Below are 27,281 nucleotides of genomic sequence, written 5' to 3'. Positions count from 1 at the left end.
GTTTGTTACTAAGGCACATGAAAGTTCATATGTTCCAAAAGGCATTTCTGCTCAAAAACGTGTTTTGAGCTTTGACATTTCTTTACGTTCAAATGCCTCTCCTGTGAAGTAGTGACGCACGACATATGCCTAGTTTCCTGAAACAAGTCACAATTACATATCCACTGAAGGTTATTCCATATGTGTAATTACTGATGTTATTACACATTTTTTTCTTCCACTATGTAGCTATTGTCTTGTAATTACACGTTTGAAAGTAACCTGTGAATTACCATGTTAATAACTCAAACCAAAATCTGACCTTGCCACTCCCATCCAATCCACATGTAATACCAGGGTGGATAAATAGGCTACGACCTGGTAAGAACAATTGTAAGAAGGCACTCCCTGTCATTAACTACCAGTCATTTTCAATTTCTTTATTTCTATGTTATGACCAGGCTCAAATGTTATGCTGAATCAAGTGTAAGAACAATGTGGTTACATAGGATATACTTGTAATCATCATGTACCTACCAGAAGCAAGCAACTTAATGAAATGTGAAACCTAGCATGGTATAACCCTTATAATCACTTTGTAACAACCATTGCAGACAATAGGCTAACCAGGATTAATTAGGAGACAGGAGAGCAATGGTATAACCCTTTTAGTTACATTTTACTTACAATTTAACAATCTTGAACAATCAGCTCTGTAATTACAACGTTACAAGTGATATACATGGATTTATAATGTACTTTCCCAGGAGCAAGCAACTTACTGTAAAGTGAAGTGCCATTTTTCTTACTTTGCAGTTCCAATGTAACAACGTTTGCAGACAACAGGCTAACCAGGAAAAATAAGGAGACAGGAGAACATTTTTCAGTTTGACTTTTCTTTAATGGATTTGACAAAGATTCACATGAACTGAGAGCACTACAACCTTATTACCACGTAATTACATGGTAATACCTATTTAACTACTCTATTGCTACTACAGTTATGAATGTGTAGTTGCATAGTAATAGGGGCAACTTAATGTAAAGTGTTACCCCATTTTCTAAATGTGTCCTTGCACTAGGCCTCACAAGTCAAACTATAGCCTCCGACCTAAACCTTCAAGGAAACCCGGCAGTCCACTGAAAACCAATGGAATTCCAACGACCACTGTGTCGTTCGAAAGCAGAGCGTGAAAAACAGCCCCAGAGGTCTTAGAAATGGCATCTGTGTGAAAAATGACTGTGTGCATTCTGTGTACACATGCAGCTTCTGTTGGTGCTCCTTTGTATGGACGCCATGCCTAGATCACGGGCACGTGGGATTCAAACGGATTCATTCTGTTTGGGTAAGGAGACTAGCGAAGGCAATAAGCTAGAACACAGTGGTAGAAGTCCCAGGCTAAAAGAAACACATAAAGGAAGGATTACCCCTTAACAGTGTGAGATGTTTTCCGTACTGTCTTGCCCCCGTTTGTCAGGGGCTCCAGATAAGTTGTTACTTGTGACAAATGGAGGTTGGGATGGACCACAGGCCACAGTCATGAGAAAATACTCCATGGACTCCATTGGAAAAAAAAGAGAGAGAGAGAGAGCGAGAGACAGGGAAAGAGTGAGACAGAGAGAGAAAGAGAGAGAGAGAACTCCTGTTTACATCTTCACTGACATGCAGATAAGCCAAGTGTGCTATGCTCCACACATCTAAAATGGGATCACTTGTGGTGCGAAGATCCCATTTCTGGAGATTATGTGGCGATCAAGAGTTGCCAGAGTCGGTGGTGGTGAGGTCAATGTGTTCAGTGATTTATTTATTTGTTTACTTTAATACCATAAGCCCCTGGACGAGATACAGAATGTGCCGAGTTGAAAAGAAACATAAACAACTGCAGCTCATCTCACTGGCGCCTGTGTCATCAGCTCCACATCTTGACTTGGGTCAACGTGGAGCCAAAATGGAGGACCGCTTTGTATGAATCAAAGACTGTGTGGTTAAAACATTCAGAGAATCAATAACTCTTTGGATGACACACTTGAGTATGCAGAACTGAGTGTGCGTACTTGAGCCGTCTCTCAGCAGTTTATTTGTGCTGCCTTACCCCTGCAGCGATCTTGTTTTCAAGTTCATTAGCTAATAGATGGTGTACCACGAGAAACAATGACATTATGTCATTCCAAACATTACCACAACGTGATATTCCATTTTGTGTGATTCAAGTGTTTTCCCCTGCTTGTGCTGCTTCTCCATGTGGCCCGCTCATGCGCACACGGAAAAGTATCTTGAGCTGCACAGAGACGTATCGCTAGAGTCACACAAAATGGAATATAGTGTTGGGAATAAAGGTCGGGAATTACACAATTCTATGTGTACAACATCTAAAGACCTGCGTCACTATACTCAGAGAATTCTCATTTCCAAAAAGGATGTATTTGGGTGTTTTTGCAGTCTATGTTCACATTTTATCTCTGCCCCTATAACTGATGAATGAGCATGAGGAAGTATATAATTGGTGGGGTTTCTCAAAAACAAAAAGTGTCTGGACACTGCTATAACCATGCCACTTACATCAAAATAGAGATTTGGTACAAATAAAGGTAACTTCTCCTTTAATGTGTTTGTACTTAACGCTACTGTAATAATGTACACACGCAAACCAAAGCCTGACATTTGATTTGAAAAGCTCATGACAGGAGCGGAAATACAACTGGCAGGCATATTGCTGTGTTCATCAAATGTCCTGACAGGGCCCGTAAACAACACCCAGCTGGGCTAAATTAGGTCCCCAGAAATCTTGGGACTCTCCCAAAAAATATATAAATTGTGCAGCACAGCTATAGCAGCTTTGCTCTCGTAATTACGGCACTACAGTCAAAATGACAGCCATCATTCAACATTGTCTCTGGCTAAATACGTCACGTAACCGAAAGCCTGTCCTGAGTTGAACTGAGCTGAACATTTCTGCATTGTACGTTGAGCCAGCATCAGTGGGCATACATCCAAAAGACCTCTTCAAAGTTAAGAGGTTAGCTGTTATTCTGAAAATGTACTGTGTCTCTAATAAATTCCACAACTTTTCTGCTTAAAACAGCATTGTTCACTTGCCACATACATTTTTGGACTTTTAAATGAATGATATACTGTATAGCCAGTCATCAGCTGTTTACCAAAACAAGTGGTGGGGCAGCCAGTTTGTTGTTTTTTAAATCGCAGGAATGAGGAACCAGTCTAGCTTTTTCACACTCACCCCCTCCACACACACATTCACTCCTTCACTCCCCACTCTAAAAAGCACCTGTTCAACTCCACTATTTACGTAGACAAGTACATTCACAATTACAATACTCCTTTGCCCCTGTAAGTTCCCCTGGAGTAGTTTCAACAGCACAGAGAAGACCTACAGCTCAGCATTAGGGAGAAAGAACAGTCTCACATTGCCTTCTTATTCCTCTGGATAATTCTTTTTAATGAGGACATAAATAGGGATTTTCCAGGGTTAAAGTAGATTTAGGTTGCTATGGTGAAAACGTATGGTGCACATCAAAATAAGGGCAGGGCTAACTGCAGTGTTGGGAACTCTAGAAGGCAAAGCAACACCAGGGCGTAATGAAAAGCAGTGGGCTACAAGTGGTGAGGTCACTGGCTCGCTCACATCTCCATGGCGACCTTCTCATCTGAATAATCGGACTATACCCTGAGGTAACATAAAAACGAAAAACCAATGTCCATATTTGTTTGATATTTAATTGAGTTGAAACATTGGTTTACTGTATTTTTGCCTGGTGAATATCTATCTGAAGGAGCTCTTATTCTCCTTTTCAGGTTGGTTGAAAGGTGACGGCTACTTTCACAAAGTCTACCAGAATGTGTATGATAACTTAGAAGTCTAAACCAATAGTAATTGAGGAGTAAATCAAATCAAATCAAATGTTATTCGTCACATGCTTGGTAGACAACAGGTGTAGACTAACAGCAACATGCTTACTTACAGGCCCTCCCCAACAATGCAGAGAGAAAATAGAAAAATAATAGAAAAAATAAAATCAGGTGGAATAAATACACAATGAGTAACGCTAACTTGACAAAATACTGTACATACTGTTGTTAGAAAAGACATGTCTGAGATTGCATAAGGGCTGAATACCTACCAAGGACCAGATGTTGCTTTGGAAAGGGTTTCAACATGCCACAGAGATCACTCACATGACCTATAAGTGACATGATGAATATATTTTTTTGGTAGGCATTCTTTCCAAACCGGTAACAATAAAGAACATGGATCATTTCTGATTAGTCAAGAACAATTGTAACAGAGCCATTGTGTGTGAAAGTAGCTTATTTCCCCAGTTTCCACTGTCCGCCTCCATAACAATTCGAACGAAGAAGAAACAAGACATTGATCTTTCCCCCTGGGAGTGCCAAGGTCTGTGGTTATGTTGTGCAATATCTCCCCTTTATTGTTCCAACCAATCTGTCAGTAAAAGGTGTACTTGCTGATGATTCCCATGACATGTATCTACAGTATCCATTCAAATCCACAACATCAAAGAAGCGAAGCAGAAGAAAAAAATTGTTATGCCAAAACTGTTGCAACTGATATGATTTAAACCAGATGGAACATTACGGTTTTATAAAGAGGGATCAGACAGCCTATGTGCACAATTACATCACTGAGCATGCAAAGGCCTATACAAACAGGAAGAATTTTCACTCGACAGACTTTACTGTATTCTTATACAAGTTTGAACTGGTCATCACTGCTATGGACCTTTCCACTCCTTAGTTCAGAGATGATGACATGTAAGAAGACACACCAGCAACGTATAATAAGTTGACTTCTAAGTAGTCATGTCACATGTCTCTGACACTTCCTATGCCTTTCATTTAGCTCTGAAAGAAACATTAGTTGCACATGGACCTTAGAAAGACGTTGGTTGAATTCCGAATGGCACCCTGTTCCCTACACAGTAAAGTGCACTACTTTTGACCAGAGCCCTATCGCATTAAAAAAACAGTAGTGCACTACATATGGAATAGGGTGACATTTAGGATGCAGGTAATTTTAAGGATGGTCTTGATATAGATGAGTGTATTCTGATAAAATGAACTGGCAGTTATAGGAGTTGCTACAGAGAGTGTGTCCATTGGCTTTGCCTTTGGCTACAAAAGTTGAGGATAACTACAATCATGTGAGTACTTTTTTACTATTTGATGTGGCCATGCTGAAGACGTGAACAATGAGAGTTTCACTTGCCTGCAAAACTTTGCCCAATTTCAACGGTTGCTTGCCTTCACATAATAAAGACCGCCTTTTGTTATCTTAAGGGGATGGAACCAATGAATGGCAGGAATCTACCAGCCATGCCAAAGGACTTTGATTTTTTCAACTGCCCTCTGTGATGCTTCGCTGTGAGCATGTCCTCGTTTAAAAAAAAACAGACACACACACTAACACACTAAAAACAGACACACACACTAACAAACACACATCCTATTTTCAATAATGAGTACACACAAGGTATCTCAAACTGACTCTGGTTGATGGCTTTGTAAAATGTACAGAGTGAGAAAGAGGGGGAGGGAGAGAGAGAGACAGAGATATTTCAGCCCTATAAAGGCCTGTTGATGTGCTCGGTTATTATCGGTGAATCATAGCAGAGGTAGACAGTATGGGTTTAATCTTAATTTGCTGTGTTTGCTTAACGAGTTTACAGTAGAGTGATTTCTCTCCCCTCCTCCGCATTCACTGGGCCACTCAGAGGGAATCTCTGTTTGGGGGAGGATAGTTTTACAGACAGTCAGCCAGGCAGAATGGAAGCAATTTGCTAGGATGAAAGTAATGAGATCTTCAATGCTGTTTTCACTCTCGGAGTGATTTCAACAATGTATGTGCCTGTGGGAGCTTAATGAAGTAGGCTGAGGGATGTGCAGTGAACTGTCTCTGCCCACTGGTTCACCCCGTTCTCTCTGTCTCTCTGTCCACTGAATCACGCTGGACACATATGGTGTTCTGCAGACCTGGGTCCAAATAGTATTTTAAATATTTCATATACTTTAGTTGTACTTGATTGGTGCAATTGTCCCAAAAGTGCCACACTACCTATCTGGTGCTCCAGGTAGGCTCAGTCAAACACTCAACGTATTTGAAGGAATATACTATTTGAAACTGAGTTCTGTGGTATAATGGTACTGCACTACGCTGTGAATGTCCTCTTAAATATGTCAACATTGTGGTTTTAAGTGGAGAAAATATGTGGTCAATCATTTTCCCAAGGGGCAGTAAAACAGTTTTGTAATGGGTGTTCTCATGCTATTCATATGTTTGTTTTCAAAGTGACGACATTGGATAAAAGACTTTGAGTTCAAAATATATGAAACACTATACAGTCATACTGGCGACCTGATCTTATGTTTGACAAGGTATTGGATTTCACATGATGAGAGAACGATGATGTAATTCAACAGCGGACTTCGAATACAGCCAAAACACCCCATCCGTCATTGCCAGTCTTTAAAGTATCCACGTGCCACACACTGTACTATTTTTTTGATTTACTGAGGGTTCGAAAAGAACAGCTCCAAAGAAAGATCATAACAAAATGATGACTATTGGGATATATTATTTTCCAAGTTATAGACGCTTAGGGGATGATTATGTCTATGCATCAAACATGTAAAACCTTGTGAAATACCTGGTTCAATGGAAACAATCAAAGGAGTTCCTTTCATATAGCCTTTCCTTTGTTGGAGGGTCCTTAACTCTTGGTAACCTGCAGATTTAGATTAGTTGCATGTCCTCTCTCTCTCTGGACAGTAGAACCAGATAGAGAGAGAACATCTGGTCTCTCCTACACACTTTGCTACAAATTGCTGATCAAAGACCCAAAACAGCAATGGGTGTGTTACGTCTGAGCATATCCTTATTCCCCTCAAGCCTGTAGGTTTAAACAGAATGGCCATTTTTCATTTAGTGTTTTCTACAAATAATGTGAAATGAAGGTTTGTTGTCACCTGTTTTATTAGAAGGTAGAGAAAGCAAGTGATAGATAAGCTAAAACTATGGCCCGTGGCTAAATATCTGGGAGTGAGTTGTGTGCAGTATATCCCTGTCTTTCAACAGGTACTTAATACAAAATACCACAAGCGGTGCCAAGTTCCTCTCCTGAAGATATGCGGTCCCTTCTCAGGTGTAGGGAACCTCTCATCAGTCGGTCAATAGTAAATGAGCTCAAGCTTCCTTTGCATGTCTTAAAGGAGTTATTTTCTTGCTTCCTGGAGCTAACATAATGCTGCGGCTGACATGGTTGTCAATATGCTCTACAAATGTTTATGTGGCAGGCTGGACCACAGTGGGCCTGGTGAGGATGGTAATTCTAGTGTATTCAATCCCTGAGGTACTAAAACAGCAGAGAGGTTTAAACGCTACATAAACATGGAGGCAGACAGTTTGAATTAGATGTGTATGTGGTGTCATGGCGGTGGTTCGGATTACCCATTCCCTCATCACTCCAAATGGATTCTGTAATACATCACTGTCACTTTAATCCATTGTATTTTAATCAGAGACAAACCACTTCATACAAGATAGTATTTGGCTTGAGCCTGCCTGGGGTGCAGATGGGGGTGGGGTCTGCACTTTTGGGACTATTCCATTGGTTCCATTACGCCAGACAAGCTCAGTCAAGCACGGCAAACATACTTCTATGATTTGAAATACTGTTTGTACTCAGGTCTGGCAGTCGGTTCCTTTTCACTGTCACTACGAGGATGTACACAGGGAGGACATAAGTTGAGCTACTCAGGATTCAGTTGCTTTAGTGTGTTGTCAGCAATACCGTCCAGAGTCAGGTTGTCTTGATTCTGCTCAAGCCATTTAGACTTCTAAATGCTAACATGATGGATTCCCATCTTCCGTTATTTTCACTGCCTGCAAGAATTTGACAGTCTCTCATGTGGACGGTGGAAAGGGACTCCTGGAAACCAACACCTCGTTCCAAACACATTACATTTTCAGCTGTCAGGGGCCATTATTCCATGATGATGATGATAGACGAATATCATCCAGAGAATCACTTCCAAATAAATCACTCACATAGTAGAGTTAATAAGGATAAATAATGAATAGGAAAAAAAACAAATAATACACTTTGTTCTTCACATTGGGAAAAAGTTAAATGAATAAACGATCTAAAAAACATGCCATTAAATTGATTATGTTTGCTCATATGTATATTTTTTTATTTAACTAGGCAAGTCAGTTAAGAACAAATTCTCATTTACAATGACAGCCTGCCAGGGAACAGTGGGTTAACTGCCTTGATCAGGGGCAGAACGACAGATTTATACCTTGTCAACTTGGGGAGTCAATCCAGCAACCTTTCGGTCACTGGCCCAATGTTCTTACCACTAGGCTACCTGCCACCCCATGTAATTTGACCACACAGTGATTTCATAGACTTGACCTTGAGGCCCCACTAGTCAACTAGCTTTACAAAAACAAGAACTGCAGCAAACTGTTAACCCCTGACATATGATATTATTTGGGGAATACTACAATGTGAACGCAAACACATTTGTAGTGCATAACATGCTATGGTAGGCCTACAGAGTTTCCACACTACACTGTACAGAACATATCTGAAAACCATGCATGACAGCAGGGGTTAGTCTGACAAGGATACATGTGGCTCGCCTTATCCATTCTTCTTTATAGGCATATGCTACAGTCGACTTCATCATCACCATCATCACTTCTTGGGGGGAGGGTAGAATTCTACAATTAAAAAAATACAAACAAAGCCTAGAGGATAACACATCATCATCATAATAATAATCCTCATTTTCAGTCTCATCCTCATCATGCAAACGAGAGTCTGTTCTTAATGTATTGACCTGTAAAGACAAGGTAAATAAATATAGATCATCTGGAATGATGATATAGATCATTATGATACCAAACTACATGGTGTTATCTATTGAGTTGGAGACTGAAAACAATCCAAATATCCTAATCCAGTTACCAGTCAATGCAAAAGCAACAGGCCCCTAGCTCTGCCTTCAGTCCTTCACCTGGTATTGCTTCAACAAGGCCAGATGCTTCCTGGACGTCAGCAGATTAAAGTAGCTGGAGAGACAGGCTGTCAGTCCTCATCAGTGAGGAGCCCCACAAACCACAGAGTTCTGCTGCGTGTGAACACAGACCTTCCCCTAGCACTCAGGGCCAGCCAGGGGACTGCAGTTAGACCAGGGAGAGGCTCAGGCCTTCCCCTAGCACTCAGGGTCAGCCAGGGGACTGCAGTTAGACCAGGGAGATGCTCAGGCCTTCCCCTAGCACTGAGGGCCAGCCAGGGAACTGCAGTTAGACCAGGGAGAGGCTCAGGCCTTCCCCTAGCACTCAGGGCCAGCCAGGGGACTGCAGTTAGACCAGAGAGATGCTCAGGCCTTGCCCTCGTGCTCAGGGCCAGCCAGGGGACTGCAGTTAGACCAGGGAGAGGCTCAGGCCTTGCCCTAGCACTGAGGGCCAGCCAGGGGACTGCAATTAGACCAGGGAGAGGCTCAGGCCTTCCCCTAACACTCAGGGCCAGCCAGGGGACTGCAGTTAGACCAGGGAGATGCTCAGGCCTTCCCCTAGCACTCAGGGCCAGCCAGGGGACTGCAGTTAGACCAGGGAGAGGCTCAGGCCTTCCCTTAACACTCAGGGCCAGCCAGGGAACTGCAGTTAGACCAGGGAGATGCTCAGGCCTTCCCCTAGCACTCAGGGCCAGCCAGGGGACTGCAGTTAGACCAGGGAGAGGCTCAGGCCTTCCCCTAGCACTCAGGGCCAGCCAGGGACTCAGACATGAAAACTCTCTCCTTATGGAGATGGGAAGAGATGTTGTGTCTAGGACAGTTAGAGGAGATGTTTTGTACTGCCATTGCCAAAATCAGACTGCACCAATTGTCCAATGAATAGTGTAGCTGTAAGGGTGTAGAATGGGTTTTGTCACACAGAGGGGTGGGCCAATGGCAATAGATATTGAGTGTTCAGGATGAAGTGAACAGGGGAGAAAGCCAACCCATTCGCACTTGGAATCTGCTTGATAAGAATGAAGTCATGCTAAGTCAAATAATCAGATAATAATAAATAAGGCAGACAAGTTGAACATCCGTCCACAGTTGAGTTGAATAATATGTTGAAAGGTTTGATGCAAACATGAGCTTGCCAAAGCATACAGTAATATAGTGTAAGAGGATAGCTTATTACACATGGGCTACCCCTGGGCTGACATAAGTCACAATGTCTCAGTTTATATTAAAACTCATCGAACCAGATAAATCCAAAGACATCCCTACAAACAGCCAACAGCTTTATTGGAGGAAATCCAATAAAAATAAATCTTAGGTTTAGCGTGTTTGTGTGTGTGTGTCCCGGTTCCCAAGCGCTCCAAGGTAACCTGCCTAAATGTCTACCGCCCTGTAACACTCACATCTGTAATTATGAAATGCTTTAAAAGGCTGGTCAACACACATCAACACCATCATCCCAAAACACCTAGACCCACTCCATTCACATACCAACGCAGAGACTTAGCAGAGTGGTGTCAGGACAACAACCTCTCCCTCAACCTCAGTAAGACCAAGGAGTTCATCATGGGCTACAGGAGAGCACTCCCCAATCCCCATCAACGGAGCTGTTGTGAGGCAGGTTGAGAGCTTCAAGTTCCTTGGTGTCCACATCACTAAGGACTTAACATGGTCCAGACACACCAACACATTCATGAAGAGGGCACGACAGTGCCTCTTCCCCCTCGAGAGGCTGAAAAGATCTGGCATGGGCCCTCGGATCCTCAAAAAGTTCTACAGCTGCACCATCGAGAGCATCTTGACTGGTTGCATCACCGCTTGGTATGGCAAATGCACCGCCCTTGACCATAACGCGTACAGAGGGTGGTGCGGACAGCCCAGTACATCACTGGGGCCGAACTCCCTGCCATCCAGGACCTCTATATCAGGCGGAGCTCCCCTGAAACATGAATATTTGAGCCTTATATATAATCATGTCTAGTTAGATACTATGCTTTGAAGAAGCCTACCTTATCCATTTGATCCCTGATTCATTGAATGAGGGAATCATTTTATAAAGACAAAAATACTTGGTAGTAATGTTGAAATATTTTATATCAAGGGTAGCAACCATCCTCCAGGATAGCTATTGGGTGTGCAGGCTTTTGTTCAAGCCTTGGTCAAACCACCTTGTAGCCTAAACATCAGCTGCTCAACAGGACCATTCCCTTGGCAGCAAGAGCCTCTCGTGGATGCTGCCGTGTACCCAAGTGGCGCCGGAAGCTACTGCTTGCACGCTCGTTACCACTCCACTATGTCTCCCTGTCATGGCTTTTGCGCCATAAGTACAGATGCCAACACATCTTGACCACCAAAGTCCATTTGATGTCACAAAGCTGTCCAGTACTTTAAAAATATATTCTCATGTTGTGCTGGTTTCCAGTGGTTTGCAGAAGAGGATGTCTTCCTTAATTGACCTCCCATAAACGTAACGGACATATACCAGGAGCTGTGCCAGGCCCGCCACGTCTGTTGACTCATCCAGCTGTAACGCATAGAATTCACTGGCTTGTATGCAAAGCACTAATTGTTTCAAAACATCTCCTGCCATGTCACGGATGTGTCGTGAAATAGTGTTGTTTGATGAAGACATTGTCTGTATAGTTGTTTTGACCTTTTCCCCCAGCATTGTCCCAGGTATATCCGCAGCAGCAGGAAGAATGAAGTCCTCCACGATAGTGTAGGGCTTCCCTGTCCTATCCACTCTGTAGCTTATCATATAAGACGCTTCTAGACCCTTTTTATTAATGGTATCTGTTGCTTTTATACATGTCTTACTACTCAAAAGTCATCTTTATTCTCGCTCCAGAAACTCCCGTGGCTTATTTTTCAAAATGTCATGTTTAGTTTCTAAATGTCTGTGCAAGAGTGAAGGTTTCCCGCTAAAGTAACGGTTAATGTGATTGGATGTTAATTATTTGACAAGGCTACCGGTATTTGACATTGTGTTATTATTTCGCCGAACACTAGAAGGTGTAATTGTATTTTTGACAGTGAAACGAGGCTACTCAGGCGAGAGAAAAAAACTCACCCAAACGTAAAGCCCCGTTGGAAAATATGTACTGTTTGAAAATGTGAAGATGTTTTAAATATTTATTTTAAACAATGAAAAAAAAATATATTCAATTTGAATCACATTTTTATTTGGCGTACCCCTGGGGTACAGTTTGGGAATACCTGCTGATAAAAGTCATGAAAATGTTGTTAAAAGCCAACGAGAAGTCATCTAAAATGTGTATGAACCCTCAACAGTGAACAATCAGAGGTCTCTACAGAATAATGTAATTCGTGAATTTCTGTGAACAAAATCTAATGGACAATCTTGAACAAATGCACTTATTTTATCCCGTCAAGCACTGATTATCTATCCTGATGCCTAATCACTTTTACCCTGCCTCCATGTACTCGTCTACCCACAAAGACCTCATACCTCTGCACATTGATCTGGTCAGGGGTGCAACTTTCACTGCCCCCCCCCCCCCCCCCCTCCACACACTCACATTCAGAAATTTTATTTTGTCCCCCCTAGTTTTATCATTGCACTGTGATACAAAACACAGCTCGGGGGTGCTTTAGGACCATGCAGACACCTCAGAGTGGTTGGGTAGGCTGCTTTCCGGTTTCAGCTGGCTGGATTTAGGACAGCACAGACATCACAGAGCGTGCAGACAGACTGTGTGAAGGCAAAGCTTCTGAAAGGCTGGCGTATAGTACCAGCACGGGACAGATGAACAGAGGCAGCTGCTGTCTGTGGTACACTTATTCTCTGAGTTGTAAAAGTAAGCAGAGCGAAAATTGGCTACTCTTTAGTTGACTGATCTAGCTTGCAAGGTAACTGCTGTTTGACAGAAAAACAAATATTTACTCCCATTGCTGAGCTAGTAGTGTAACTGACATGTTACGTTAGCTAATGTTTCATCCCCTCTCGACTGAAGTGAATTACCTACTAGCAGCTAGTTAGCTAACAAGTAGCTACCACAGCCACTTCAGCTCTAGCTAGCTTCTAGCTATCTGTCAGGTAGCAGTATCTAACAGCTGTTGTGTGTATGGAAATGTTTTGTAGCCTTCGTTTTGTCCTGTTTCAACAGAAGTCAATATGATGATGTATCATTGTATCATTAGCTAGCAGAGCTAGACAAAAGTTTGCTAGCTAGCTCACGAACATCTGAAGATTGATATTCCGACATTTTATCAGCACAATTGTCACGTGTGCTCCCTCTCTGGCCTCTAGGTCACCAGGCTGCTCATTATGGTGCACATCTGTCACCATCGTTACGCGCACCTGCGCGTCATCAGACTCACCTGGACGCCATCACTTCCCTATACAGTATATGTCACTTCCTTTAGTTCCTTCCGAAGGTGTAATTGTTTCTTTTTCAGTTTCATGGCTGTTGTTCGTGTTTCTTTTGTATTATGGTGCGTTTATTCATCAAAACACTCACTCCCTGAACTTGCTTCCCGACTCTCAGCGCACATTGTTACAACAATGTGAGTTTTTATTAGTCAGTACAGCAATGTAACGTTATTGATCTGCCGGTTTCCCTAGCTAATTCCCTACTTTTGACTCGGACACGGTATAAACAGCTCTACAGGCTTCACTGTCATGGTGCACCGTCAGTACACAACACTATGCCCATCATGTTTTAGCAGGATCTGAGGGTGACAGCAGAGTCAGACAGCCAGTAAAGACCAGTCTACAGAGCTCAGTTGAAATTTGCAGTATATTATAACAATCAGTGAATGGATACAAAATTCCATCTTGAGTTGATGGGTAGGATACAGTCTGAGATCTGGGAATAATGGTCATATCAATTGTTGAATCATTCATGGATAATATAATGTATACATGTACAATGTAAATATTTGTCATGCAGGATCAGATGGTGACAGGGGTCTCATCATGGTCAAGCAGCCAAGGAAGACCAGTCTGTGACAGAGCTGAGGTCAGGCAGCCAGGGAAGACCAGTCTGTGACAGAGCTGAGGTGAATTTTTACAGATACAACACTTTATTCTCTCGTGCAGCAAACATTGGACAAGCAAGAAGCCTCGAAGATTTAAACTATTTCAAGGCAGTCTGACAAACCTCTAAAGTTGATTTCCAAACTGTATAAAGGGTTGATAGAGGCTTTTCCCAATGACACACATGCAAAACAAAATGTGAGGAAGACCTAGGAGAAGCTATTGATGATGAATGGTACAGATGTTTGAATATCCCGTCATGTTCATATAATCTCAAACATAAATTACTGAAGTGTAAGACCATCCATACATTTATGTGTGCATGATTCACTATATACCAGTGAAATGGAATCATGCTCACATAAATGTAATTATTCTGCTGGAGGTGTAAAACACAAAAGGGGACATATTTGCATATGTTATGGTCTTGTGAAGGCTGGCTGAATTCTACAGATTCTCCCTTCTCCCTGTTTTTGTTTGCTTGGAAATGTTGATACTGCAGACTATAGAAAAAACTAACCTAGCGGGTAAGAAATGCATTGGCAATAATTGGAAGGTTGTTTATGCTGTCAGGCTGTATATAAAGGCGAAGTCAGGTGCAGGAGAGCAGGGTATGATTAAATAAAGCGCACTTTATTATAGTTCCAAACCGGGAGCACAACGTGCTCAAAAAAACGGAACAATAAAGTAAAGTGCTTAACAACCACAACATAACATGAACATAATTACACACAAAATATGATGGGAAACCGAGGGTTAAATACAACTCAATTGATTGGGGAAATGCAAACCAGGTGTGTATGAAAACAAGACAAGACAAATGGATATGTAAAAAATGGAGCGGCGATGGCTAGAAAGCCGGTGACGTCGACCGCTGAACGCCGCCCGAACAAGGAGAGGAGCCGACTTCGGCGGAAGTCGTGACATATACTCCCACAATGGATGGAAGACATGTCAAGTTGTGTACACTGTGTCACTAGATTAGATGTTTTACAAGATTAAGGGTATACTGTGCAACTTTCATAAGGTCTGGATGGCTTATATGGAATATATGGAATACAGTACAACAAAATGAGCCTGTATTGAAAACATAACCACGTCAGGGGACATACCTTTTTAGGCAATCCCTAGCTGCTGGGCTGCTCAGTCCTGGCCCTGGGGGTCTGCCATACTGTTGGATGACACTGACGCTCTGCAGGGCCGTGGACCCCTAGGGACAGCACGGGGTGACCCAGCTATATTGTGTGCAAGTAACAAGAGCTCAACAGTACTATTAGGCCTATGATATTAATTATATGGAGGGTGTACTGTTTCTGTGTGTTAATGTGTAGGGGTATGTGTGTTTAAAAAATGAAAATAAATGTTTTCCAAACCTTTCCTTGAGACATAAAAAGAAAGATTGGAAGTAAGTTGTGTTGGGGAGGGAGTTGAGTTATTGACTAGACTGGTGGGGTTGGGCGTGTAGGCAGCTAGGGCTTGCTGAGCAGTCTGGCTGAAATTGGATTGTCATTAATTATTAATTAAAGACAATCAAAAGTTTAGTGTTTACTTTATTTGTAAGAGTTGTTCGTTTGTTAGGCTATTGGTTAAAGGTGCAAAACAATATTCATTATTGAATTATCATTGATCTCGTTCAGTGTTATCAATCACTTAAACATATTTAAGAATGATCTCTTACCTAGCTTGACTTTGGGCATTTTTGCTTACTTTATGTTGCTCTAAATAGAGACGGGTAGAAGGGCCATGGGTCATATTAGATTGTGTAGTAATGCAGGAAATTAGCATTAGATGCCACCCAAAAATGGGAGGACCCTCATACCAGCCACCAAGTTATGTCCCCGCCACATCTAAAACCAAAGTTGAGCCCCTGGATCTGATACTGGTACACTCTGGGTATTTTATTTTACACCTTGTGTTTCTATTTTATTTTAATATTATAAATGTTTAACTCTGCATCGTTGGGAAGGGCTCGTGAGCAAGCATTTCACAGTAAAGTCTACATCAGTTGTATTCGGCGCATGTTACAAATACAATTTGATTTGATGTGTGTGTGTGCATTCTCTCTGGTTGCCTCAGTGGGGTCTTTACTCCACAGTTTGAAAGCTGCTGCACAGACAGAGCTAAGAGTGGCAGGGGATGGTTGGCTTCCAAGCCGTGTCTCCTGAGCTGTGGGTGTGATGGACGTTGCAGCGGAAGTGCAAAGGGCTCTGGTTACCCCCTATTCCCTCAGCTGCTTCACAGTTTTGACAAGCTTGTTCTCTCTAGACCGTGAAACCCTAACTTCCTTCTCTCCATCAGCCCACAGGAAAAAAACATAGGCTCTCAAGTAAGATAGCAATCCTCTATCATACAAAACTGTCAATACTGTCGCATAAGAGCAAAATAACAGAAAGACCATGCCAGATACTAGCAAGCCAATAAGACCACAAAAACACATTACAAAACATAAGTCATACTATTCACTTTTACATCCCTAACAATAGCTCAAATTTTCCAAATATGTGATGTCGAGCAAGGCAATTCAATTTGAATTAAAGAACTTGGGGCCCCCTCCATCAACCCACTAGAGTGAGATAATAATTTATCAATCTACCCTCATTGGCAGTCTCTGTCCAACAATGCATTAGATTAATTGGTCGAAATGGGTGTATAGTTCCATTAGACCCAAAGGGGAGGCATTTCTCAGGCTGCCTAATCCAGGAGTGACAGGGCAAATGACTCATGTCCTGAAAGGGGGTCCCAGTGGTGCCGTTAACATCATCATTACAGTTGCCAATGCTTAGTGTTTCAGCCCTTTGGTTCTGTAAGCATGTCCAACCTCTGCTCTGTTTATATGGGACATGAGGAGTTACCTAGTTGTTTGCGGAGAGACATTCCTAATAGTACTGTAGGGTAGTCATATATCGGTATGAGCAAACTGATATATTCTATAGGCCTATTTGCTTGACATTTGTAAATATATAAATCGATGCTAAAAACAAGAAAATAAATACGTCAGAAGCACAAGAGTTTCTCAAAAGTTTCTCTTGAGCAAATGTTTACAGTAACCTGCACAGATACAAGACAAAAACCAGACGAGAGAAGGGAGTTACTACAATCCTGTGAGAAGTAGAGATTAGGGGGAGAGAGGGCGTGAGAGGAGTAGAGTCTCCTGCTGTCTCACTGTTTCCAGTGGGCTTCATTCATCATCCTGAGATTCCACATGCACAACACGTTATGTCCGGACAGATCTTGATGGATTACCTACATACTTCAGATCTGGTCCAACCTGAGACAATGCTGTGAACCCCAGCAGACCCGGGTTCAAATACTATTTCAAATCTTTCAAATACAACCATTTTTGGGGGGTTGTATTGCACTGCAAATTCAACTATTACAAATAGTATTTGAACCCAGGACTGCTCACCGGCATTTGTGCTTCACTCAAAATGTGAAAAACTCTCTGGACACACCCTGAATACACTGTTTCAGTAGGAATGTAGATGTGGCATTAGAAAATACAGTTCTGGAAATCTATTATGGTGGCATTCTGTATTCTACTAAGCATCTAACCCACCATTGTGCCTCATCATAGGCTACCGCATACAAAGATCCCTACAATCACAATGTCTTTTAATCAACATGTTCAATCAAACAAATCTTGACCAACAAAGTGATGTTTATGCAAGAGTTTGACAGACGTGTGCTTGTGTTATCCAACAAGCTTTTTACATGCCTGCAAGCACCACTTAAGTTCTCTATAATAACAGTCAAGAGTTGTCATTACAATGGGCACTCAAGATCATGTGCTGTGAAAATCACAAGGGTGTGTGTTAACATACCTGCAAGTAAGAATTGCAACTCGCAATAACCCACTGGGCAGACCACGTCATTTCAACATGGAAATCTGGGTAATACTTGGTTGAGACTCAACCTTTATTCACCCCCTCAAAAAGACAGCCAGATGTTTGTTGAATTCCAGAAGTGTGATCACTATGCTTTCAACCATCTAAAAGCACAACCAGATTCCAATGGTGGAAAAAAAAGTATTTGGTTTAGTTGTCATCCTAAATGTATTATCACTGCACTTTCAACCATTTAAAAGCACAACAAAGTGGAACTGGGAATACAATGTCAGATATTTTGTATTTACAGTGCATTCAGAAACCTTTACTTTTTCCAAAAGGCACGTAAAGACTATAAGATCATGAATGCCAAACGTCACTTCTGGAGGAAACCTGGCACCATCCCTACGATGAAGCATGGTCGTGGCAGCATCATGCTGTGGAGATATTTTTCCGCGGCAGGAACTGGGAGACTAATCAGGATCGAGGCAAAGATGAATGGAGCAATGTACATAAAGATCCTTGATGAAAACCTGCTGCAGAGCGCTCAGGACCTCAGACTGGGGCGAAGGTTCACCTTCCAACAGGATAACGACCCTAAGCACATAGCCAAGACAACGCAGGAGTGGCTTCTGAACAAGTCTCAATGTCCTTGAGTGGCCCAGCCAGCTCCCGGACTTGAACCCAATCGAACATCTCTGGAGAGAACTGAAAATATCTGCGCAGCGACGCTCCCCATCCAACCTGTCAGAGCTTGAGAGGATCTACAAAGATTAAATGGGTGAAACACCCCAAATACAGGTGTGCCAAGCTTGTAGTGGCAACCAAAGGTGCTTCAACAAAGTACAGAGTAACGGGATCTTATGTAAATGTGATATTTCAGGTTTTTATCTTTTATAAATTTGCTGCAATTTCTAAAATCCTGTTTTTGCTTTGTCATTATGGGGTATTGTGTGTAGACTGAGGGGGGGGGGGAAACAATGTAATACATTTTAAAATAAGGCTGTAATGTAACAATCTGAATATTTTCGGAATGCAGCGTAAGTGGGGGCATAACACCACTCATGACAAGGCATGGAAGGAGGTTAAAAAGCCATGAATCAGTTTGAATGTGATTACACAACAAGGAAATGAGCTGTAGCAGCTCCTCATTAGCAGAGGCGTCATGCCCATTGAAACTGACGGGGAAGGGGGAGAGGGGCTGGGGGCATGTGCCCCGTAAAAACAAACATTTTAGGACAGAAATATACACGATCATTCAAAAGTTTGGGGTCACTTAGAAATGTCCTTTTTTTTTTAAGAAAAGCCCATTTGTCCATTAAAATAACATCAAATTGATCAGAAATACAGTGTAGACATTGTTATTGGTGTACATTTGTATTTAACCTTTATTTAACCAGGTAGGCTAGCTGGGAACAAGTTCTCATTTACAACTGCAACCTGGCCAAGATAAAGCAAAGCAGTTCGACACATACAACAACAGAGTTACACATGGAATAAACAAACATACAGTCAATAGAGTAGAAAAAGTCTATATACAGTGTGTGCAAATGAGGTAGGATAAGGGAGGTAAGGCAATAAATAGGCCATGGTGGCTAAGTAATGACTTTTGTAGCTGGAAACAGCAGATTTTCTATGGAATATCTACATAGGCGTACAGAGGCCCATTATCAGCAACCATCACTCCTGTGTTCCAACGGCACATTATGTTAGCTAATCCAAGTTTATCATTTTAAAAGGATAATTGATCATCAGAAAACCATTTTGAAATTATGTTAGCACAGCTGAAAACTGTTGTGCTAATTAAAGAAGCAATAAAACTTGCCTTCTTTAGACTAGTTGATTATCTGAAGCATCAGCATTTGTGGGTCCGATTACAGGCTCAAAATGGCCAGAAACAAAGAATTTTCTTCTGAAACTCAGTCTATTCTTGTTCTGACAAATGAAGGCTATTCCATGTGAGAAATTGCCAAGGAACTGAAGATCTCGTACAATGCTGTGTACTACTCTCTTCATAGAACAGCACGAACTGGCTCTAACCAGCATAGAAAGAGGAGTGGGATGCCCCGGTGCACAGCTGAGCAAGAGGACAAGTACATTAGAGTGTCTAGTTTGAGAAACAGACACCTCACAAGTCCTCAACTGGCAGCTTCATTAAATGGTACCCTCAAAACACTAGTCTCAACGTCAACTCCGGGATGCTGGCCTACTAGGCAGAGTTCCTCTGTCCAGTGTCTGTGTTCTTTTGTCCATCTTAATCTTTTCTTTTTATTGGCCAGTCTGAGGCATGGCTTTTTCTTTGCAACTCTGACCTGGGCAGACTGCTGAATGATGTGCTGGCTCGCTCGGTCGACTGGTGGAAGGATCTCCTCCGCTAGTGGAAGGCAACGCCTCTCGGGCATGTTGGAGACGTTGAACAATGCGAAGAACCTCTTCCATGGCCGCCCCCACTTGAGCCAGCTGGTCGTGGTGTTTACGAAGTAGGTATCCCTGTTTGTCAACTGTCTGGGAGATGTCCTGATGTCCAGCTTCTTCCATTTGGTGAGACAGTATTCTGTGACATGGACGCTGGTAGTCGAGAAGCAGGTGGTAAGTTTAATATAACAACAAACATATAATGAATGATACTATGTAGGCGTAGCGTCTAGACATGAACAAATAGAAACAATACTGCCTGGGGAAGGAACCTAAAGGAGTGCCAGATAAAGGGGAGGTAATGAGTGAGGTAATGGAGAACAGGTGTGCTTGATGATGACGCACAGGTGCGCGTAATGATGAAAGCCAAGTGTGCGTAATGATGATTCCCAGGACCAGTGGTTAGTAAACCGGCAACGTCGAACACCGGAGGGGAGGAGTGGGAGTAGACGTGACAATAAAGACTTTAATGATCAAGTCGTTACGAATACACTGTAATATTGTCACATGCAGTATTTTATACATTTTGCATGTAAACTTCTAGGGGTCAAAAATATGAATAGTTATTAGACTGTAGGAGTACTATTTTTTGCCGCACATGTGCTCCAAATAAGCTAGACACCAATGACATCATACCAGTATGCCTGTGTGGTCTTATGTTGCATACCATAAGGTTCCAACAAGGTTCTGCCCAAGAGCAAAGGAGTGTCAGTCACTTCATCAGATGGAATAAGAAATACAGTATAGAAATATATTTCCTGTGTTAAATTATGTTAGTTCACCGTTTAGTCACTTCAACCATACCTACATGTACAAATTACCTCTAACCTGTACCCCCACACACTGACTCTGTACCGGTACCCCCTGTATATAGCCTCGTTGTTGTTATGTTATTGTGTTACTTTTTTTTTTTTTTTTACTGTAGATTATTTGGTAAATATTTTCTTAACTCTTCTTGAACTGCACTGTTGGATAAGGGCTTGTAAGTAAGCATTTCATGGTCTACACTATTCGGCGCATGTGACAAAATAAAGTTTGATTTTATTTTTTTATATCGCTTCTCAGGTCAATGTCTTGGAAATCTTCCACAATTCACGTTTCATGTGAGTATGACTTCCCCGAACTTGTGCAGACTAGAATGTGGCCTTTGTGTCTGGACATTATCCAACCATGCATGCGTGACCCCACCTGGTACCCATTACAAGCCTTAAACCCAAACATTGATTTATAATTGGGTAGGCACTAATGCCTGGCATAACCAGTTCAGTTTATAAACAGCAGGGGAGAGCTAAGCGATCAGGTGTTATTGCTAACACCTGCCCCTTATGTGCCAGAGGTGCACTAAAGCACAACACAACTAACCTGTGAAATGTGAGCCCTGTTGTGGCAACTATGTTACGACTCTGATAGTTCAGCTCCTCATTTGTGAGTAGAATTATTGTAAAGTACAGTAGTTTTTTTTATCTCAGTAAAAATTGAATATAACAAATTGACCTACTCTAATCAACTGGTAAACATTATATTATACATGATAGTACATTCATGTACTTTGGCAATTGCAATATAATTAAGTTGAGTGGTTTTTGTTATTAAATACTGTATATATCAATGGAATAGGGACTGTCCATATACAAATGGGGACTGTCCTCAACTAAAGTACAGTACTATGTAACTAGCCTGACGACTCACACTAAATTCTTCCACTGCTCTGTTGCTCTCTACGTACTTTAGTTTGAGACTGCCATCATTGAAGTTGTTTGTGGTGACAAGGGCCACGAGGGGCGTTGTACAAAATGAAGTCATCAGCGATTGGATAGTCTAACCAATCAGAGCATCAAAGCCAATGATGAATTTTCAAACTGCCACTTTACCCACGTGTGTTTTGGCTCTGGCCCAACCCATAGTTTTCTTTACCTATCAGACATCGCTGAATGTGTTCGCAATTCAGTGCAGGGGAGGTACTCAGGTCCAGACTCATTGCAGAGAGGAAACTAATGTTTGTGGGTGTGGCATAGCGTTTTCCGAGAGAAAGGAGTCTGGGTAGCCAGGCAACTATCTCAAAACATGTTAATTCAAAACTGTTACAGTACTGAAGTGTTACCCAATTACAATACCAAGCACATTCAGTCAGTCTTGGGGGTAATATAAAATCTAATCAAATGTTATTGGTCACATGCACATATTTAGCAGATTTTATTGTGGGTGTAGCTATAACATGTGCAGCAATATCTAACAATTCACAACAATACACACCAATCTAAAATAATGGAATTAAGAAATATATAAATATTAGGAAGAGCAATGTCGGAGTGGCATTAACTAAAATACAGTAGAATAGAATACAGTATATACATGTGAAATGAGTAAAGCAGTATGTAAACATGATTATAGTGATTAGTGTTCCATTATTAAAGTGACCAGGGATTCCATGTCGAAGAGAACCTCTTCCAACAAATCTCCCTATGGTAACACCGAGACACTACTTCTACTGCCAGAAGTGGGAGGCTAAAGGAAGGTAAAATAAATCATAGCTTGAGGCAAATTCTTAAACAGAACAGACAATGAGAGATTGTGTGAGATTGATCCCAATTGCAAGCCTCAGCATACCTTTGGTGTTCAGTCAACACTGAGCGCTCAGAATCCCACTGAGGCTGAGAGGAGGAAAGAGAAAAAAGGCTTTAGTTTCAAACAGTTTGTTAAAGGACGGCTAGAGAATACACATCCTCCCTGATTAACCAAGACAAGAGTTGTGTTAGTCTCTATTGTCCCGCTATGGTTCTATAACGCTACAAGGCTTTAGTCTCTAGGTTTGAAGTCCTGAATTCATCCAAGCCCAACATCAAAACCAGAACCATGTTTACAGAAGCACATTGCAACACAAATTCCAGGAGAATTGTTTGGTACAGTTTGGTTATGAGAATATCAAATTGTATTTGTCACATGCGACGAATACAACAGGTATAATTATTGACAAATTTACATTAAAAAACTATTGCGTCACCATGGTCGTTGCTTTCAAAATCTTGGCTAAGATCAAATCAAATCCATTTTTAATTGTCACATGGGCCTTACCGTGAAATGCTTTCTTACAAGCCCTTAACCAACAATGCAGTTCAAGAAATAGAGTTTAGTAAATGTTTACTAAATAAACTAAAGTAAAAATATAAATAAAAGTAACACAATAAAATAACAATAATGAGGCTATATGCAGGGGGTACCGGTACTGAGTCAATGTGCAGGGATACAGGTTAGTCAAGGTAATTTGTACATGTAGGTAGGGGTAAAGTGACTATTTATTTTTAGGTCACTGTCTATTCAATGAATTTTCATTAGGAAACCAGATTTCTAAGGGACTGTTTACAGTTCCTACTGCTTCCACTGGATGTCACCAGTCTTTAGAAATTGGTTGAGGTTATTCCTTTGTGTAATGAAGAAGTACGGCCATCTTGAATGAGAGTCACTTGAAGCGGACTTTTTGAGAGAGGCGCATGACTCGAAAAGTAGCGTCAGTTTGTTTTCTTATGGTATTGAACATAGATCATCCCGTATTCAATTTGATCGATTATTAACATTTTAAAATACCTAAAGTTGTATTACAAAAGTAGTTTGAAATGTTTTGGCAAAGTTTACAGGTAACTTTTGAGATATTTTGTAGTGACGTTGCAGAAGTTGGAAGGTGTGTTTTTCTGGATCAAACACGCCAAATAAATGGACATTTTGGATATATATCGACGGAATGAATCGAACAAAAGGACCATTTGTGATGTTTATGGGACATATTGGAGAAAAGAAGCTCGTCAAATGTAAGGCATGATTTATATTTTATTTCTGCATTTTGTGTCGCGCTTGCAGGATTTAAATATGCTACTCTCTCTTTGTTTACTGTTGTGCTATCATCAGATAATAATCTTATGCTTTTGCCGAAAAGCCTTTTTGAAATCTGATGTTGGCTGGATTCACAACGAGTGTAGCTTTAATTTGGTATCTTACATGTGTGATTTAATGAAAGTTAGATTTTTATAGTATTTTATTTGAATTTGCCGCTCTGCATTTTCCCTGGCTTTTGGGCAAGTGGGGCCGCCTATCCCAGAGGGAGCCTTTTGGACCTAATCTTGGTCCTCCGGTATCGCTTGTCATGCATTAGCAGAGAGAAGTGTCTATGACTTGGGTGACTGGAGTATTTGACAATTTTGACAATTTTTTGGGCCTTCCTCTGACACCGCCTAGTATATTGGTCCTGGATGACAGGAAGCTTGGCCCAAGTCATGAACTAGGCCGTACGCACTACCCTCTGTAGCACCTTACGGTCAGATGCCAAGCAGTTGCCATACCAGGCGGTGCAGCTGTAGAACCGTTTGAGAATATGGGGACCCATGACAAATCTTTTCAGTCTCCTGAGGGGAAAAAGCTGTTGTCGTGCACTCTTCACGGCTGTCTTGGTGTGTTTGGACCATGATAGTTTGTTGGTGATGTGGACAACAAAGAACTTGAAACTCTCGACCCGCTCCACTACAGCCCTGTCAATGTTAATGGGGGGCCTGTTCAGCCCTCCTTTTCCTGTAGTCCACGATCAGCACCTTTGTCTTGATCACATTGAGGAAGATGTGCCAGGTCTCTGACCTCCAGGTCCACACTGCCAGGTCTCTGACCTCCTCCCTATATGCTGTCTCATCGTTGGTGGTGATTAGGCCTACCACCGCTGTGTCGTCAGCAAACTTAATGATGGTGTTGGAGTCATGCTTGGCCACGCAGTCGTGGGTGAACAGGGAATACAGGAGGACAAAGCACACACCCCTGAGAGGCCACAGTGTTTTTAAAAACAGTTTTATTTGATCTTTATTTATATATGTTTTTTCTCATTGAGATAATATCTCTTTTCCAAGAGAGACCTGGTCCAATAGCAGCAGGAGGAACAACGTTTCAGACAAAACAACTTACATACACAACATTAAACAAAACTATAAACACACATACAGTACAACAATTACATATTACATTAAAAACACAAACATCTTGACTAAAAACAGCTGGCCTGAAAACAATTACACTCTTCTATGATATATATACATCGATCAAGTGTTTAAACTCCACCAATAAAACTAGATCATCACATTTTGAAATGTTCAGGAGAGAATTCCAGGACCACGGTGCTAAGTAACTAAAACTATTTCTACCATGACCTGTTCTAATTTTTGGTATTGTTAGAAACAAATCAGAATGGGACCATAATTTATATTTATTTACTGACCTAAAAAAGACGGACCAAGCAGCGTGCCCAGAAGGAGCAGGGATTCTGGGCCTGGGAGGAAAGCCAGGAGTGGAGGACATCCTGGACTTGGAACGAAATGGCAGGAGACAAAAGACTGCCATGGAAGCAGGCGGAAGCAGCGAAGGAGGTACAGCGAAGACACTGGGGTTCGCGGCACGACGTAGGCCCAAGAAGCAGCCTCAAAACATTTTTAGGGGGGCGCACACGGGGTGGTCGGCAACACTTAGGGGTGAGTCAGAGACCATGGAGGAAGAGTTGGATAGATTGAGAGAGAGTGAACGGAGGGGTGAGATAGAGACCTTCGATGAGTGGTTGGCGAAATGTGAAGAGAGTGAAGCGGAGGAGGTTTGGCTGGAGAGGCAAGATATTCGCCCTGAGGAGCGTGTTATCCGTCTGATGCCACCTGTGTCAGCTCCCCGTATTCGTCCTGAGGAGCGTGCTATCGTTCCGGTACAATGTGTGCCGGTTCTACGCACCGTGTCTCCAGTGCGCCTCCACAGCCCGGTACGTCCTGTGCCAGCTCCCCGCACTTGCCGTGTCGAAGGTTGTCATCTGTCCAGGACGCATTGTGCCAGCTCCACGCACCAGGCCTCCAGCGACGGTTCCCAGTCTGGAGCCTCCAGTGATGATCCAGGGCCCAGAGCCTCCAGTGATGATCCAGGGCCCAGAGCCTCCAGTGATGATCCATGGCGCGGAGCCTCCAGTGATGATCCATGGCCAGGATCCTCCAATGATGATCCATGGCCCAGAGCCTTCTGCGAGGGTTCCCAGTCCGGAGTCCCCGGCAACGATCCACGGCCGGAGCTTCCGGCGACGATCCACAGGCCGGAGATTCTGGAAACGATCCACGGCCCGGTTCCTCCGGCAACGTTCTACGGTCCGGAGTCCCCTGCGACGATCCACGGTTTGGTACCTCCGGCGACAATCCACGGTCCGGTTCCTCCAGCGACAATCCACGGTCCGGAGCTTCCGGCGACGATCCACGGTCCGTAGCTTCCGGCGACGATCCCTGCACCGGAGTCACCACCGAAGCGGGCAGATCCGCGAGCGGAGCGGGGTCTACGTCCCGCACCGGAGCCGCCATCAAGGCTAGATGCCCACCCGGACCCTCCCCTGTCATTTAAAACCTTCAATGTTGCTGAAACAGTGCTGTGGCCAGACCTAAAACCTGATTGCATTCCGGAAGCATTAAAACAATGAGGAGTATTGGTTAAGATCAAATCAATCAAAGAGGATTTCAGAGGATATTTTATATTCAATCTTGTTACACTGTTGACAATCTGAGTGAGATTGTAGGTATTGCACAGAATTTTAAGTTAATCAGAGATAGATGTTAGCCAGTCCTGATTCAGATCATCCATCAGGACAAACTCAGAATTGACATTCTGTGAAAACAATTTGAAAATACAATCCAGAGAGCCAACAGTAGCAGATGGAGGTCTATAACAACAAGATACAACAATATTTAAAGATGAGCCAAGGTTTAGGTTCAAAGACAGATATTAAAATTGCTTAGGTTTAGTAACAGAAGTCAGAACGACCACCGAGAACTTGTCTTTTACATATACAGCAACACCACCACCCTTAGATTTACGATCTGTATGAAAAACATTGCAACCATTTATGCCAATATTTTTGTCTGTAATATATTTTTTAAGCCATGTTTCAGAAAGCATAAATACATCTGGGTCGGAAGTTTTTATCCCATATATTCACAAAATCAAGCTTTGGCAGAAGACT

General features: G+C 42.3%; 1 long non-coding RNA gene across 1 annotated transcript; it reads left to right on the top strand.

Annotated features, from left to right (window-relative positions):
• The first annotated feature begins 12,721 nt into the window (after positions 1-12,721).
• Positions 12,722-15,430, top strand: LOC149971247 (uncharacterized). The gene is made up of 3 exons (XR_016492681.1): positions 12,722-12,852; positions 13,305-13,400; positions 13,948-15,430. It is a non-coding gene; the product is annotated as an uncharacterized LOC149971247 (long non-coding RNA).
• Positions 15,431-27,281: the final 11,851 nt, after the last annotated feature.

Source organism: Oncorhynchus mykiss, chromosome 27 (genome assembly GCF_057628025.1).
Source record: "Oncorhynchus mykiss isolate SJ-2025 chromosome 27, ASM5762802v1, whole genome shotgun sequence".
Taxonomy (NCBI): Eukaryota; Metazoa; Chordata; class Actinopteri; order Salmoniformes; family Salmonidae; genus Oncorhynchus; species Oncorhynchus mykiss.
This window is presented reverse-complemented; position numbering and strand designations above follow the sequence as displayed.